Source organism: Acipenser ruthenus, unplaced genomic scaffold (assembly GCF_902713425.1).
Source record: "Acipenser ruthenus unplaced genomic scaffold, fAciRut3.2 maternal haplotype, whole genome shotgun sequence".
NCBI classification, from domain to species: Eukaryota; Metazoa; Chordata; class Actinopteri; order Acipenseriformes; family Acipenseridae; genus Acipenser; species Acipenser ruthenus.
This window is the reverse complement of record NW_026708114.1, coordinates 19887-35656: the sequence shown is the minus strand read 5'-3', so window position 1 is coordinate 35656 and position 15770 is coordinate 19887. Positions and strand designations below refer to the sequence as shown.

Genomic DNA, 15770 nt, shown 5'->3' with positions numbered 1-15770 from the left:
GAGTAATAATGGATTGTCCAGGCAGTAATTTACGTGCAACCAAAATACATTTTTAATATTATTTGTTACACGATTAAAAAAAAAAATTAAAAAAAACAAAGAATGGCGTGAGGGAGGGGGGTGCTGGAATAACGATAAAACGAAGGGTACGGAAACTCCTTATTCCTCTTCACAAAATCCCTGGACTTAAAGGGGTAAAACAGAAAAAAGAAAAGGTTAATGAATTTTCCGCCCTGTGATAGCAAACACAAAAACTACCACCAGCCAATGCTTCCTCTCTCCCTCCTGCCCATTCACCCCGCCTATGCTTTTTAGGACCAACCCCGAACACAGCAGCACGTTTCCTTTAGTATGCAAAGCCTCGCCCCTGTAGTCAGTGGAACACCAATCCCAAACTGACAAGTGTCCTTACAACTCACTTGACTCCAGTGGCTGGAATTTACATACTCGCACTTCCGCCCCTCACCAAGGTGCCGCCCCTCATAAAGATGACTTTCGTCATGGTCACGAGACCTTGGTAAGGGAAGTCCCGAGTTGGTTTGCTGCCTTCTACTGTCGGGAGGCTGAATTACAGACCGAAACCCCTTTGACTCATCACACTCCTATTTCTTTTTCTTTTTTTTTTTTTTTTTTTTTATAATTGTCAAGGACCTCAAAATGAACCACTATAAATATCCAAAGGACAAAGATGCTGTAACATGAAGCAGACCCCGATATGAATGTGATGCAGCCGTCTGAAATCTCTGTGTAACAAATAGTTAGCGTCCGATGGCAATGACGAGCCATTAAGATCAGCTGTGCTGTTTAATTATTCTTAGTGAACTTTGTGCAATTAAATATATATACTATTAGGGGTGCAATGTAAGAGACACAGTGATGTTCACCCACTCCAGGTCACGGCTTCCAGAAAGGTGAAAAGGTCTCTATTTGTATCGCACAGAACCAGATTATGATATTCTGTATGTACTGAGCAGTATACACAACACACTGCACAGTCAACAAGCCATTTACAGTTAGCTTAATGGCCATCGAAGCACCTAAAACTACAGCTCTGGACAAAAGTTTTGCATCATGAAGTCTGTTATTAGTAATATTGAAATGATCAGGAGCCATGAGTTTGAGCAGGGTTACAAACTCACATTAGCCCTGCTGCTGCTGTTGCACCCAGTCCTGGGGTTCAGAGCTCCCCTCAATGAAGTCTGTTATTATTAATATTGAAAAGATCAGGAGCCAGGAGTTTGAGCAGGGTTACAAACTCACACTAGCCCTGCTGCTGCTGCATCCAGTCCTGGGGTTCAGAGTGTGGCGACCACCACATAAATTATGTTAAAAATACATCATTATCTGTTCTTTAATTAGAATGGATTACACCTGGCCAGGTTAAAATACATTGTTCATCTCTGCCTTATTTATTAGCCTATCTCCCGTTTGGCTTAGTTGTCCAGGCTTGAGGGGGATTTATCGGGGTTCATTTTATTTCTTTTTTCTATGGGAAGGTTCTTCTATTATGCCAGTTACGGTAATTGTTTTAATTAAAGCCACCTGGGTTTCATTGATAAAAAGAGCGTATTGTGGGAAACGGGAAAAAATGGCCTGAAAGGAGAGCTGATTGTTTGCAGGTTTTGTTGCGGTTTCTGCTTTGCTTTTTAAATTATTTAAGCTTATTTAAAAACATTTTTTTCTGGAGTAGCACTGAGCTAATTGTCACGAATACAGTTCTGGAATGCTGTTCATTTATATATATATATATATCTATATATATAGATATATAGATATATAGATATATAGATATATATATATAGATATATATATCTATCTATAGATAGATAGATGGATTATTTGAAACTGAAGATAACAGAGATCGATTTACAACCCAGGAACAACGCGCAGCCGGTCATCGGACACACGGCAGGAAGGGGTGAGACGGTCTGGTAGACTTTTCCTTTTTGTGTTGGACAATGCTGGATTACAATTTTTTTATTTTTTTATAGTACTATGGGCGTTTGTTTTGATACTTTATTTTTTTCTGGAGTATGTCTCTTTTGCAAGTTTGTTTTGTCTTGAAGCACGTTTGATTTTGTTTTTTGAATTTGACTTTGTTTGGTTTGTCGTTTTTTTTCTCCTGCAATAAGGAACTTTATAATGGCATTAATTTATATGGACTGGTTATCTTTTGTTAATACTTTTTCGTTGTGTTTCAAACTGTTTTGTGTATCGTTTTTACCATACCAGCAATATCCAGGGTTAACAGGGTCATTGTGAGTGTTCTTTGCTGTATTACTTGCTGTTTCACTGCCAAAATATTTATATCCGTGTATACACTATGCATTCTATTGTGCTATGAGGTTTCCTAGAGCAATGTTTAAGGTATATTTTGCTTCCTTTGTATTGACATTGTACTGTTCTACAGTTTTTTGCCACTATAAAGAGGTTACTGAAGATTATAACACTCTTACCCATGAACTTTTGGTCCCATTATTTGCTGTCAATCAGTCTTTATGTTTTTTTAAATCAGTTAGTCTTGGCTTGTGTCTTAAGTCTGGTTGTTACAAGAGCTCCCCTCAATGAAGTCTGTTATTATTATTAATATTGAAAAGATCAGGAGCCAGGAGTTTGAGCAGGGTTACAAACTCACACTAGCCCTGCTGCTGCTGCACCCAGTCCTGGGGTTCAGAGCTCCCCTCAATGAAGTCTGTTATTATTATTATTATTATTATTATTATTATTATTATTATTATTATTATTAATATTGAAATGAGCGCAGTCCTAGAGGAATATGAAAAATCCATCTTTCAAATGATGGTACAACTCTGTATATGGCCTCAAGATGTCAGTATTGCATTATAAAAATATCCTGTTGGCATTCTGAGGTAGACAGTCTCTGTTTTAATAAAACAGCTGATGTTTGGGAACATGAAAGTGAGATTTAAAAAAATGTTATTATGGTGCTGCTGTCCTGTACTGCGGTGGGACCAGGGTAAGGGCGGATATGTAAAGTCAGATAAATGAATCTTGTTACTATAGTATACTATAACAATTCTTGTTTTGAGATTCAGCTTTTATTGGGGAGCTCCCTTAAAAACCTGGTTTAGAAAGATACAGGGTATAAATGCTTGTGACAGAGTAGTTGTCTGCCGTGTGGGTGCGTGCATTCGCTGCTGAGTGACAGGCAGGAGATCGAGACTGAGGTTGAAGTTTGTAGCACTGTTGCTACATATGTGGGTGTAATTTTCACTCGCCTGTCTCTTCAAGTAAAGGCAGTAGCCTGGCCAGGCCAACCTATAAACTACATTTCCCAGTATCCATTTCTTTCTTTCACCCCATTGGTCCATTCAAAATTTCATCCACCAATCCTCTGTCAATCTTCACCTGTCTCATTTCTCTAATTGTGGGGGGTTGGGAGGGTGTTTTTTTTCTGTAGCTAGCACCTTGGTGAGAGTCTGTCTACCTTTTGAGAAACCTAATCTTTATACTGTTAGCTAGATATTATTCTTTAGCCTTTGTTTTCTTTTTGTCTGCTGCTTTAGTTTATTGTCTAGTTACCATTTTTTGCTTAATTAGGTGGGGTAGTTTCTTTTTGTGTTTTTTGCTGGAGTGTGTGGTTGTATGTTTTTGTGCATCTGTTCTGGACTGTTTGCAACCTCAGTTTTCATCAAACATCCATTTCATCGCAATTTCATCTCCTGAAGACCTCTACATCATCGTTCACATTCATCCCAAGTAATTAACTGGACTTCCATACCGGTTTGGTGAGCTCTTTCCGTTGACTGTCATCGTTGTTGTTTTTTTTCTTTTGTTACTTTTTGGGACTCCATTACTATTGTTTTTATATTTTGTGTTGCATTGTTTATTCATTCTGTATATTAATCATCCTCCGTGTCAGTAATTGTTAAATTGCTGTGGTTATATTCTTAAACTCTGCTGTGTATCTTCATTTATCTGTTTTCCTGGATTTGTTTACACTATATTCTCTTCCTTGTCACTCTGTCCCTAATTGTGTTGTTTTCTTCTATAATTGTTTAGTCATTCTTTTTGTCAAGCTTTGTGTTCTTTGGAATAAACCAGTGTTTGTGTAGTTAAATTGACGCATTGTGACGACCCTGTTTTACTGTCAGTCACCCTTACTGACTTATTTAGTTTTAATTATTTGGCCAGTAGTATCTCCTAAGGGAGGACAGTACAGTTGCCTATCAACTGTGTAGGGTGACCGTTACAAGTTGATACGCCCCCCGCAGGTGAAGAGGATTTATTTACACATCAACACACTGAACCGCTCACGTGACTCTACCAGCAATGGCAGCGCACGGAGCGCATACAACACAGTGTACAAAAACTTTAGTGGGATCTACAATCTGTGAACTAATCTTCTCTGATCAATATCAACGAACTCCAGCTGTCGGCGGTTTTGACTTGCTCACTCACTCTTCGGTATCCAGCTGTGTGTTTCACCGACAGCTAGACAGAGCTGAAGAGCTTGATTACTTGAATAATCAAAAAAAGGATCTGTTTTTAAAACTGACTAACCTACCGCTATAAGGACATCAGCACCAAAACGCCAGCTTGAATCCCAGATTTAAAGTCTTCTTGCTGGTTGATCTGCAGTTTTTCAAAGAACTTTTTTCCCCCACAAGTGTGTATTTGTTTGTTCTCTTGGGCCCCGTTCAAAAGATGCAAAGCACATGTCTGGATCATTTTCCCATTCCACTTCAAAATATATCCAGAGAGCCAGCCAATTCAGCACTGTCTGATCCTGTAGTCTGCAGTGTCCAAGTTATTTTGATAAAATAATAAACGTTTAGTCTTCTAAGGGAGGGAAGATCAGAATGTGATACCGCAAGATCATAATGGATCGTTTCTATTTGTAATATTTATATTACAATACACGTGTGTTTAAAGTTGAATGTAAGTTTCTATAAAAATATATATATATATATATATATATATATATATATATATAATATATATATATAGTTATATGTTCTGTAAAGATAAATTAATAAAAAAAATCACCAAAGTCTGTTGTCTTTTGCTGCTGTTTTATAAAGTGTTTTTATAGCTGTTTATCATACTTCCTACCTCAATAAATGTAAGTGACTCTGCAGCAGCTGCTAATGCATAGCTCACCCCCTAGTCTCTAAATTGGATAAGAGTCTGCTAAATTCCTAAGAACAGTAATAATTTGATCTTATGTGCTTCACACAAGCAGCGCATCAAGACTTGCGTATTGCAATACATATCCTATCAGGACCTGCGTATCGTGATACATATCATGATGTGAGCATATCGCTACACCCCTCTTCCACACTGACTCGTTCTGCACCAGCTCTTGCATGTCTGCTGCTGTTTCTGTCTGTCTTTTAAGGTTTCTTTAGTGATCCCTGAAGCAGTGGAGAGAGAGTAGGGGTGTACCCATGATCTTATTACTGCATGCTTTGAATCTCATTGGGAGGGAACGGAGCCAGACTGATACAGGGCAATGTCAGATGTGAAGGTGCATTAAAACCTGAGGAAGGAGGGGTGGGGATTACAGCAGGCTAATCCCAACCCAGGTAATCCCAATTGACCTACAATCCCCAACACTTTTGCTCCCCCTGCCTCTCCCTGGGTTTGTGCATTGATCCCCTCTGGATTTTACAATAGGAAATCTACACTATAGAAGTCAATGTACAGTCCTCAAACACTACCAACAAAAATGGTTGGGTGAGTAAGCAGTGGTGTTTGCCTGGAACCAAAGAATTGTAGATTAGCTTTGGGGAGGAGCTGCATGTTCAGCATTATCTACTCAATGAACAGAGCTGCCCATGCTGTGTAGTCCAGCCTCCTAACACTCTCTCTCTCCTCTCTCTCTCTCTCTCTCTCTCTCTCTCCTCTCATTTGTCATCCACAGCACATCCTGGAAGACGAAGGGTTAACCAAAGTGGCCCGGATGGTTTAGGCACTGACAGAGACAGCTGTGCAAGGACTCCTCTAGGGGCGGGGTTAATTATATCCGTCATTACGTTGGGTCAGTCTCCGTCAGTACGTTGTGTTTTTTTACCACATGGTCTCTAATCCTGAGTATCTTTCTCACCACATTACTGCAGGCTCGCTCTCTCTCTCTCTCTCTGAGAAGTGTTCTCCTCCTGTTTGCAGAATCAGCCCCATCGTTGCATTTGGTAATATATGAACGTTTAAACGAAGAAAAACGTAAGTTCCACTGCGGTCCACAAGGTGGTGCTATTTTGCCGTTCAGAAGTTTTTCAGAAATTTGGGGCAGTTTAATAAAAAATAGCAATTTTCTTACTCGTTGACATCTCATCCTAAAACATATTGTTACAGAACGCATTTGTTATTCAATTGCCAGAACAGGAAAACGTTTCTTGCCCATGGTATGCAGTTATTGTTTGCATATATATATATACACACACACACACACACACAGGTATAAAGGAATTCCTATCCAGTAAAATTAACTGCAAAAGAGAACCCCCCCTTACACATAAAGTCCTCTTACACTTTTGGAGCTCCTAAAAGGATTTTAACAGCCCAAGGGAGAGAAATCATTAATCAGGTGTATATCTGGTCTTCACTACTTCTAAATGTTTACTTTACATGATCTCTGTAATTGTATGCGTTATTTCAACTTCCATAAATAACTTTAGCCGTCGTCGCTTATTTTATTCTGTTTTAATTTATCTAAGTTTTACAGGTATACATTTCTTACAAATGAAAGATATTTAAACAAATATTAGTGTTATTTTAAGCTACTGTCAGTTTATATTAAGTTTTACTGTGTTTTAACATCTCCTCAACCCCCCCCCCCCCCCCCCCCACTCACTTTCTTATCAAAAGGTCAACAAAGGAGTTTGTGAACTCCTGAATAGAAAACGAAGCCTCTGCTCACCTTACCACCCTCAAACGAATGGTTTGGTGGAAAGAATGAATGGCACCATACAGAGGTAAGAGTGATTTAACTGTAATTTTGAAGCATGATTATTATTTGTTTATTTAGCAGACGCCTTTATCCAAGGCGACTTACAGAGACTAGGGTGTGTGAACTATGCATCAGCTGCACAGTCACTTACAATTACGTCTCACCCGAAAGACGGAGCACAAGGAGGTTAAGTGACTTGCTCAGGGTCACACAATGAGTCAGTGGCTGAGGTGTGATTTGAACCGGGGACCTCCTGGTTACAAGCCCTTTTCTTTAACCACTGGATCACACAGCCTCCTTATGATATTGAATACACACAACATCAATAATCCCACAACTTCCACTACCAATTTGTGATTAGCTATCCATGAGAATAAGCATTGTTTTCATTTGCCATCAGTTGCCCAAGTATTTGGAGATTTGGAAAAATATATTTTGCCCTGTCCTAAAGTTATAATATGATGCAATGTGTTTAGAGTTGTCAGTTTTATGTAAAATATAAATAAGAATTGAAAAATATATTCTACACTGTTTATTTTCAGAGCTCTAAGCAAACTTTGCCAGCAGAAGCCAGAGACCTGGGACACATCTGGACGCGGTTATTTTTGGGTTTAGGACAAAAAAAAGTTGACCACACGTCATTTACCATATTTTATCATGTTTGGACGAGAGGCCCGCTACCCCTCTGAAGTTCCAGAATCTTATTGAGGTAGGTTTAAATTTGTAAATGTTAGTTGATTTTCTTTACTTGATCACAGTTATAATATTTGGTATTCATTCAGTCTGCTTTGTAACAAAGACATTGTTTACTCTCAGTTTCTTCATTATTATGGTTGTTTCCAACCTCTTTGTAAACACATCTCATCCTGCAGGTTTGCACCCATCAACATGCAATTCAGCATACTAGTACTATATATTTTACTAGTATTTAACATAAGGTTTCAATTAAATCATCATTTAAAAATACAAACACAATTGTATGACATTAGTAACAGTATTTGTTGTTCTCTGTAGCATTGTCATCAGCAAGTTTAAATAATTTATTAATGATAGCACCGTGTAACAATTTTTTTTTTTTTTGGTTCCTGGGTAGTAAGTGTTATTTCCTAATTGCTTATGCCTCAAAAGTATAGAAAATGGCTATTCCCCACAAACTTTGCTTTTGTGACCAGGACAGTGATATTTTGAAATTTACCTATTTTCCAGAACATTCCAGAGAGATTCAGTGCTGAGTAAACTTGGAGTAACTTCTAGAACTTTATCGAACTTTCCAGTAATATAAATAGTAGTATAAATACAGGGGCCTTAAGCCCACCAGTTCAGTTTAGTTCCAGCTGCCTAAGTGGATACATATCTGCATTTTTCTGAGATGGCATCAAGAGGCTGCAAGCATCCAGCAGACGCATTTTGCTATGTCTGCGGCCAATTTATCAAGACGAGTGAAAAAGTACTCTGTGGAAGCATCTGCTAAGATGTGCGAGGCCTACAAGGCATATTTCGGCATGCCTGTCGGGGATCAAGACAAACCCTGGGCACCTCATTTCACCTGCGAGCACTGCAAAAAAACTCTGGAAGGTAAGTGGACAATTGTTGCTCGGAATTTTATGTTATAAAATTTGTTAATTTTTAAAATTGTAAATTTTTAATTTTAAAATGTTTTACAATTTTCAATGTTGTTGAAAAAATATCATATATGAGAAATGTTACGAGAATCTCTTACACATTAGTCATGGGTGAAATAAATGTATTTTTGTAGGATGGTACAGAGGGGAAAAGAGCCATGAAGTTCGCTATCCCAAGAATTTAGCGGGAACCAACTGACCACTCAAGCAACTGCTACTTCTGCATGGTGGACCCTTCCAAGCAGACAGAGTTCTCTGTGGGGAGGAACAACGTCAAGTGGGAGCCACTGGTGGACCCCTGGAAGGTGCTGATGCCACCACTGCACATCAAATTGGGCCTTATGAAACAATTTGTCAGAGCTCTAGATAAGGAGTCGGCAGCCATCAAGTACTTTCAAGACTTCTTCCCTAAGCTGTCTGAGGCAAAGGTCAAAGCCGGTGTCTTCATCGGACCACAGATAAAGAAGATCCTGGAGTGCAATGAATTCCCCAAGAAGCTCACTAGTAAGGAGAAAGCGGCTTGGAACAGCTTTGTCACAGTGGTTCGGGGCTTCCTGGGCAATCACAAGGCCGAAAACTATGTGGAGCTGGTTGAGACTCTGGTGAAGAACTACGGCACAATGGGCTGTAGGATGTCCCTCAAAGTCCATATCCTTGAAAATCATCTTGATAAATTCAAGGAGAACATGGGAGCGTACTCGGAGGAGCAAGGCGAGCGCTTCCACCAGGATATACTGGACTTTGAACGCCGCTACCAAGGACAGTATAACGAGAACATGATGGGAGACTACATTTGGGGGCTGATTCGTGAAAGTGATTTACAGTATAATCGTAAATCTCAAACTACTCGCTTCTAAATCTTTTGTAGTCATTTTTGTATTACTTTAGTATAAATACATGTTAATTTGGAGTCATATGTTTTTTTCTGACTTTATGTGAACAAAAAGACACACATTCGCCCGTTTTCTCATTGGAAATAGGTAAATTTCAAAATATCACTGTCCTGGTCACAAAAGCAAAGTTTGGGAATAATAGCCATTTTCTATACTTTTGAGGCATAAGCAATTAGGAAATAACACTTACTACCCAGGAACTAAAATTGTGTTACATAGTGTAGCCACATAAACATTAAAAATTGTGACAGTATGGCTTGCCGTGCGCAGGTGTGGTGACATCACGGACCAGGAACACAAAACCAAAATAAGGAATGGAGGTGCAAAACTGGAGCGCAACTGCGCTCAGGGTTTTATTAAATAATAAAACCAACAGTTCAAACAAAACAAAACAAAAAGGCGCGTCGGCCGAACAAACAGAAATAAACAAATAAGTATCGTGCTGGTGTAAAAACCAGCACGCTTAGCAGTTTGTGTTAATTTCTTTACCTCCAAACTCCTCACTTGTTCTCCACTCTCGAACACCCTCACCCTGAGCGCAGACAGCTGCAGGCTTTTATATTCTGGCCGAGGGGTTAACTAGCAATTAATTAATTATCCTATTACCCCTCGGCCATAGTCTGGACAAGTTTAAAAAGGATGCGTGACTGTCAGCTAGAAAAATAAATTGCAGGCTCATCAGTCACACATCCTCACAAGGTTTTAATCAAATAATGACGGCTTTCATCCGCAATGCAAACAATAATAACACAAATAATACATATAGGGGAGGGACACTCCGCCACAGAAATGTATATCAATATAGGTATTCCGTACATTTATATACTTGTTCAATTTCTAATCCGTCAAAAGTGCTTTCAAGAAGAGAGGTGAAAAAAATAAATAAATCTATTTGTCCCCCCCCCAGACTATTAGTAACATTGTATTTAATGTAACAAACTTTGTAACAACATTTCAAATGTTACTACCCCTCTGGCTACAATGTTTCAGTTTCATGGAGAACAATGCAGTAACAGCTCACAACACCTTATATAACTCTGTGGTCTCTCACCTCTTCTTAAGGTCAAATGAAGTAGTGCCTTAAATGTCTATATAAATGGGATTTTGAATCAATGTATTAAAAGCTATTTCAATTCACTTTTACGCAACAGTTCTTTTGAACAGTGCAATATGTGTAAGCAACATTTAAAAATAACTCTTCATAACAGAGATCACATTTATCCAGAAATGTCCATTGTAGTTAAACACTATTATACCACATGGTGCTACAGATAAAAATGTAACAATGACAAAGAATAAAATTTCCTGAGAAGAAAAAAATAAAGCCATATAATCTTAATCAATACAAACTTTCACCTCTGTAGAATCTAGTTACACTTAAAGTATACCTTTTTCAATAGGTGAACAGAACCGTTGAGGATGTGCTTGGGGAAGAGGTTGTGTTTCCAGGTATAAAATTAAAGGACAAAATTTGAGACTGTGAGGGCAAATGCACAAACTGCAGTAAATGAAACAAAGGCCCGAAAAGAAGCAGCAGTGGCAGCAAGACAAACATTCACTCTAGATGAAAAGGTACTAAGGAAGAACCGCAGGAGCCAGCAGAGGAAAGGGGGAAAAATGGATCGGGACCTTCTGGGCCCTTTCACCATTACGGCTGTACAGGGCAAAAGTGCAGATTTGACTGATGAGAAAGGAAAGGTCTTTCCAAGTATCAGCTTGGATCACTTGGTGCCCTATACAGAAGAGGTTCCTCGTTTACCACACAAAGTACTTTTCTAGGGTTGCTCTTGGAAGACCTGGATCTCCGGCCCCAGCTGTGGTCAGTCGAGGATCTCCGGCCCCAGCTGTGGTCAGACGAGGATCTCCGGCCCCAGCTGTAGTCAGTCCAGTTATTCTTGAGAAATGTGAGTTGAGTAAAGTTTTTCTTGCCATACAACTGTGCATATTAAATTACTCTCCATGGGTAACTTTTTTGACAACATAAACCATTCACATATAATATTCGAACAAACGAACTGTAATAGAACAAATACAAAATTGTAGTACGATGTAAGTGTACTTTTTAATGTGTCTCAAAATATGCAAACTTTTTGCAGTTCTTGAAGCAGCTTGGTCTGGGAAAGGAAGCCATATGTTGCTGTCAAAAATTGGCCCATATAAATTATTTTATTTGGACGTAGGGCGCTTTGCCCCTGATAGTGAGCTTGAGAGTGATGTATGCTGCATTTTGATTCTGTCTGAAACAAACAATTAATGGTTTCATATGTACTTTATGCATTCAAGTAAGTAAAATGTATTGTATTAACTTGCTTTCTTTTATTGATTTTACCTGGCAGCTAGTGTGAGACATAAAAGGCTATGAATAAAATAAGTTTAAAAACGAACTGCCTGCTGTCTAGTCAGCATTATAAATATTTTATTTGGTATTTAGGTTTGAATATTTTTGGTTTCCTCTGCGTTCAGAGATTAATGCAGGCATGTAAGACATATTTTAGAGACAAAAATGCACCATCATATATATGTACATGTTTATCCTTTAAGGTAATAAATGCATATATAACAGCACTGGTGAGGAGATTTAATCTTGAAGGGGACGAAAAAGCCTTCCTCATTGAATCATTCACCATGAGCAAAATATGGCGGGGCTCATATCAAACACTGAGAGGTACGTCAAGCCTCACTTCAAAATACAGCACCTTGAGTGATAAAAATCAATCAATGGATATGTTATTTTACAAAAAGTTTATATTGGATACCTTATGTGCTGTTATTAATTTGTTATCTCCATCCATTTTAGCTTGATCCCAGCAAGTACAGTTTGATTTTGGGCATTATAAATGAACATCACCACTGGACACTTGCTGTGAGTATAAGCATGAGTGGCAGAGATGGTGTGTGTTTTTGGATGATATGTATGTATGTGCATGTGTGTGTGATATATTAAACAAGTTCATTTATTTTCAGGTTCTGTATCCATCCCAAAAGAAGACTATTTTCTTGGATCCACTGGGAGAGTCCAAAGAAAGTGAGGAAGTGCCTTGAGACAACAAGATAAATCTTTCATTTTGCCCTTAATGACATTGCTATTTTGAGACTCTTTAGCAATCTATAATAATATAGAGTTCCCAAACAGAATAATACAAATGTATGTTTTGTCAATGTTACATTTGGAGCATCACAAAAGTATACATTGTGTGCATGTAAGAGCATTTTCATAGACTTAATATTAACATAATACTACTAAAATTGTACAGGTGTATAGTATGACAAGGTGTGGTATTGCAGGGAAAGTATGGAAGGACAGGGTTGGTATGGCTGGGGAGAGTTTAAATGCTAGAAAATAATAATAAAAAAATAACTTCTAGATCTTATTGCAGGATGTGTTAGGGGTGGTAGTTATGGCATGTTAGGGTAGAAATGGTGGGTTTGTGTGTGGGTTCAGATGACACATCGTGGGGTGTTTTTGTTTAAGGTCTGCATACAGTACAGCTACTATATCAGTTTTTCAGTGATTATTTAAATACAGCCACACTGGGTGGCATTAAAGGGTTTCTTGAAGTAATATAAAACAAACTATCCACATAGCTTTTACCAGTTTATGATTTAAAAAATACATTTAAAAAAACCCCTCTATTTTCTCAGTTTGTAGAGGATGTTCTTGAAGGCAGACAGAGCAACTTTTCCCCCCGAAGGGAGTCCATTGCCGTTATCTGAAAGGAAATGGCAATCAGCCTTCTTAAGGAATCAGGTATAAAGGGTAATAGTACAGTATGAGAGTTAATACCGAAGGCACTGATGATGCACTTGTAATATTCTAAGCTCTTTTTACTGCACAGATTAATTTTGGGCCTGGATCATGAAGCTGCCTTTAAGTTAGGTTTAGCTTAAATTCTCACAATTGACAATACAGTAATAGTTCAGTGAGCTTGTTAAATCTAGCCAGGTTCATTGCATTAAAATTGATCACTTAATTGCACTTTGTTGGGTGAGCAGCAGCGTTGTCGTGTTAATCTTGTATTGTACATGAATAAAAAAAATTGTGCAGCTAAACATTTAAAATGACTGGTAAATACATACATGAAGAACAAACTACTTCATCTACAGTAGTGAAACAGTCTGGTGGTGGAGTTTCTAACTATTTCTAACTTGCATGTGAGACTGCAATGTCTGGGGGCCACTAAAGTTGCTGTTTTCAGGAATGAATAGTTGATACAGGTAAGAGTACCTGAGATGTACCTATTAGTGCACGTTCTAAAATATGCACCCAAATATGATTATTGCACAAATGATCTGAGCAGTCTGTCTGTTTTGTGGAGAGCAGGACACTCTGGGGGATGCAGTGTCACAAGATGAATGGGTAATTTAGTAGTGAACACTTTAGTTGTATTTTTAAACTTTTTCAACTGCAACTCCAAACATCTTCTAATCAAAATTAAAAATAAATAAATACAGAAATAGAAGTAGATGTTTTCTAAAAGTTTATGCAAATTAAATGTCCATGGTTTCCATACTTCGTTATGATTTCCTAATTAAACTCTACACTGCATTAGTTTTTCTGCACCCTCTACTTTCCTTTGTATTTTTCAGATTGCGTGCGATGGCTGCAGCAGGTGGTTCCTCCACGTGTTTCACGGCCATCAACTTAGGTCAGCTTTTGTGCAGCATGCACAATGTGAGGACACACAGATGCTTCATTTCCACTGCAGGCGCAACTGGGCCAGCCGCGCAAGAGCCGTGCCCCCGCCAGTAAAATTACTGTTAATTCTATTACTTCAATGATTCTTCTTTCAACTCCTACTAAATAGTTGGAAATAGATGCTTAGGTTTCTAGATTTTTATGGAAGGGGGGAATAAAAAAGGGGGGGGGGAGTTTTTGTTTCAATCCTTTTTATGTTGTACTGTTTGCTCCTCCAATAAAAACATTTGATCACAAAAAAGTTGAGTATGCAGCTGAGAGAGACACTAACAGTATGAGTTTGGTATTTTTTGGCAAGCTCCTGCTTGATTTACAGAGGGGACACCAAATATTCCAGTGACTGCAAAAAACTGTGCACCTGGAGGAAATGGTGCCCCCTTGTTTACTGAGAGCAAATGCACAGCAGAGTGACAAAAGTTGATGAGTGTGCATTCAGATGGGAAATAAAAAATAATTATAATCTCCTTTCAAGTTCAACATTTCTGTTATTGGTTTATCTGTCTGTGTGTGTAACAGTTATGAAAAGCTGCCAGGAATTGAGTTGCTTACAAATAAATAAGTAAATAAACATTTAGATTGTACTGCATTTAACTGAATTATAAAATAACTGGGTTAATTTACACGTAGTAGATTACTTGTGTAGTAATAATAAATAAATATAAACGAGAGTTTCAATTTGTGCGTTCAACAATGTGGCTTGCTTAGCCGAAGTTCTTTTTTGTTTTACTTTCTTAGAGAAACGTCTCCAGTGACGGGCCTCCCTAACCAGAGCTGTTGTAGCCTACTCGAGTCTCAGCTAATGCTACCGTGGAACACAGAGAAGACGGCTTTGGGACTTTTTATTGTTATAAACATTTCTTATTGATTGCTGCTGTTAGACAATTACATTACCTTTGCTGCTGTAACCATTTCCAACGTTACTGATATTGATATAGTTAGCTGGTTATTGCTGTAGCCGAACCTATATTTAAGTTGTGATGGTTACTGCTGTTATGGATATAGCTATTTGTCCATTGTTGCTATTGCTGTAGCTAAATCTATATTTGAATTGTGATAATCATTGTGAATACTGCTGCTACTGATCCAGCTATTGTTATTGCGACCAATATTTAGTTATATTTTGTATATGTGCTTGGCCATTGTAGTGTGTTTTTAATCTGATTGTTTTAATAATTAAATTAATCCCTTTCAAAATTTTATTGTCTGGCTGGCTTCCTTGTCTGCATTTCCACGGTGTTGCTACCCCGGTATTACGAACTTGTCCTAGTGACACCTGTAACACTCCCCGCTGCATCACACAGTGCAAGCAAACCGTCACAGCTTGTTCTGTTCAGCCGTGGCCAAAAAGTTTAGCATCACTTAGAATTTATAGGATTGTGACAATTTAAAATAATACAAATAACTATTAACATAATTTAGATATTTTATTTAACATAATGTAATAAGTCAACCTGAAGCCATAATAGTATAGTACAGTGTTTCATGTTAGATTTCGAAATGTCACTTTTTTTCAACTTTTTCTCAGTTTTTTGTTAAGTTGAAAACTACAAAGCGGTGTGTAATGCAATATGTTAATGTAACATTATTCATCAGGTTTTATTTGACTTTATGAAGCAACATTAGTTAATTCTGTAGGGTGATGCAAA

The 15770-nt window shown here is 38.1% G+C and overlaps 1 long non-coding RNA gene across 5 annotated transcripts; it reads left to right on the top strand.

Annotated features, from left to right (window-relative positions):
• The first annotated feature begins 647 nt into the window (after nucleotides 1–647).
• Nucleotides 648–15318, top strand: LOC131729637 (uncharacterized). 5 transcript variants are annotated; one of them, XR_009323592.1, is made up of 12 exons: nucleotides 648–1918; nucleotides 5888–6186; nucleotides 6832–6938; nucleotides 7456–7622; nucleotides 8120–8488; nucleotides 8670–11332; nucleotides 11970–12093; nucleotides 12226–12291; nucleotides 12393–12453; nucleotides 13071–13176; nucleotides 14016–14174; nucleotides 14860–15318. It is a non-coding gene; the product is annotated as an uncharacterized LOC131729637 (long non-coding RNA). The 5 variants fall into 5 exon arrangements; XR_009323593.1 differs by having other exon boundaries at nucleotides 5888–6004; nucleotides 13071–14174; XR_009323590.1 differs by having other exon boundaries at nucleotides 13071–14174.
• The last annotated feature ends 452 nt before the right edge of the window (nucleotides 15319–15770 follow it).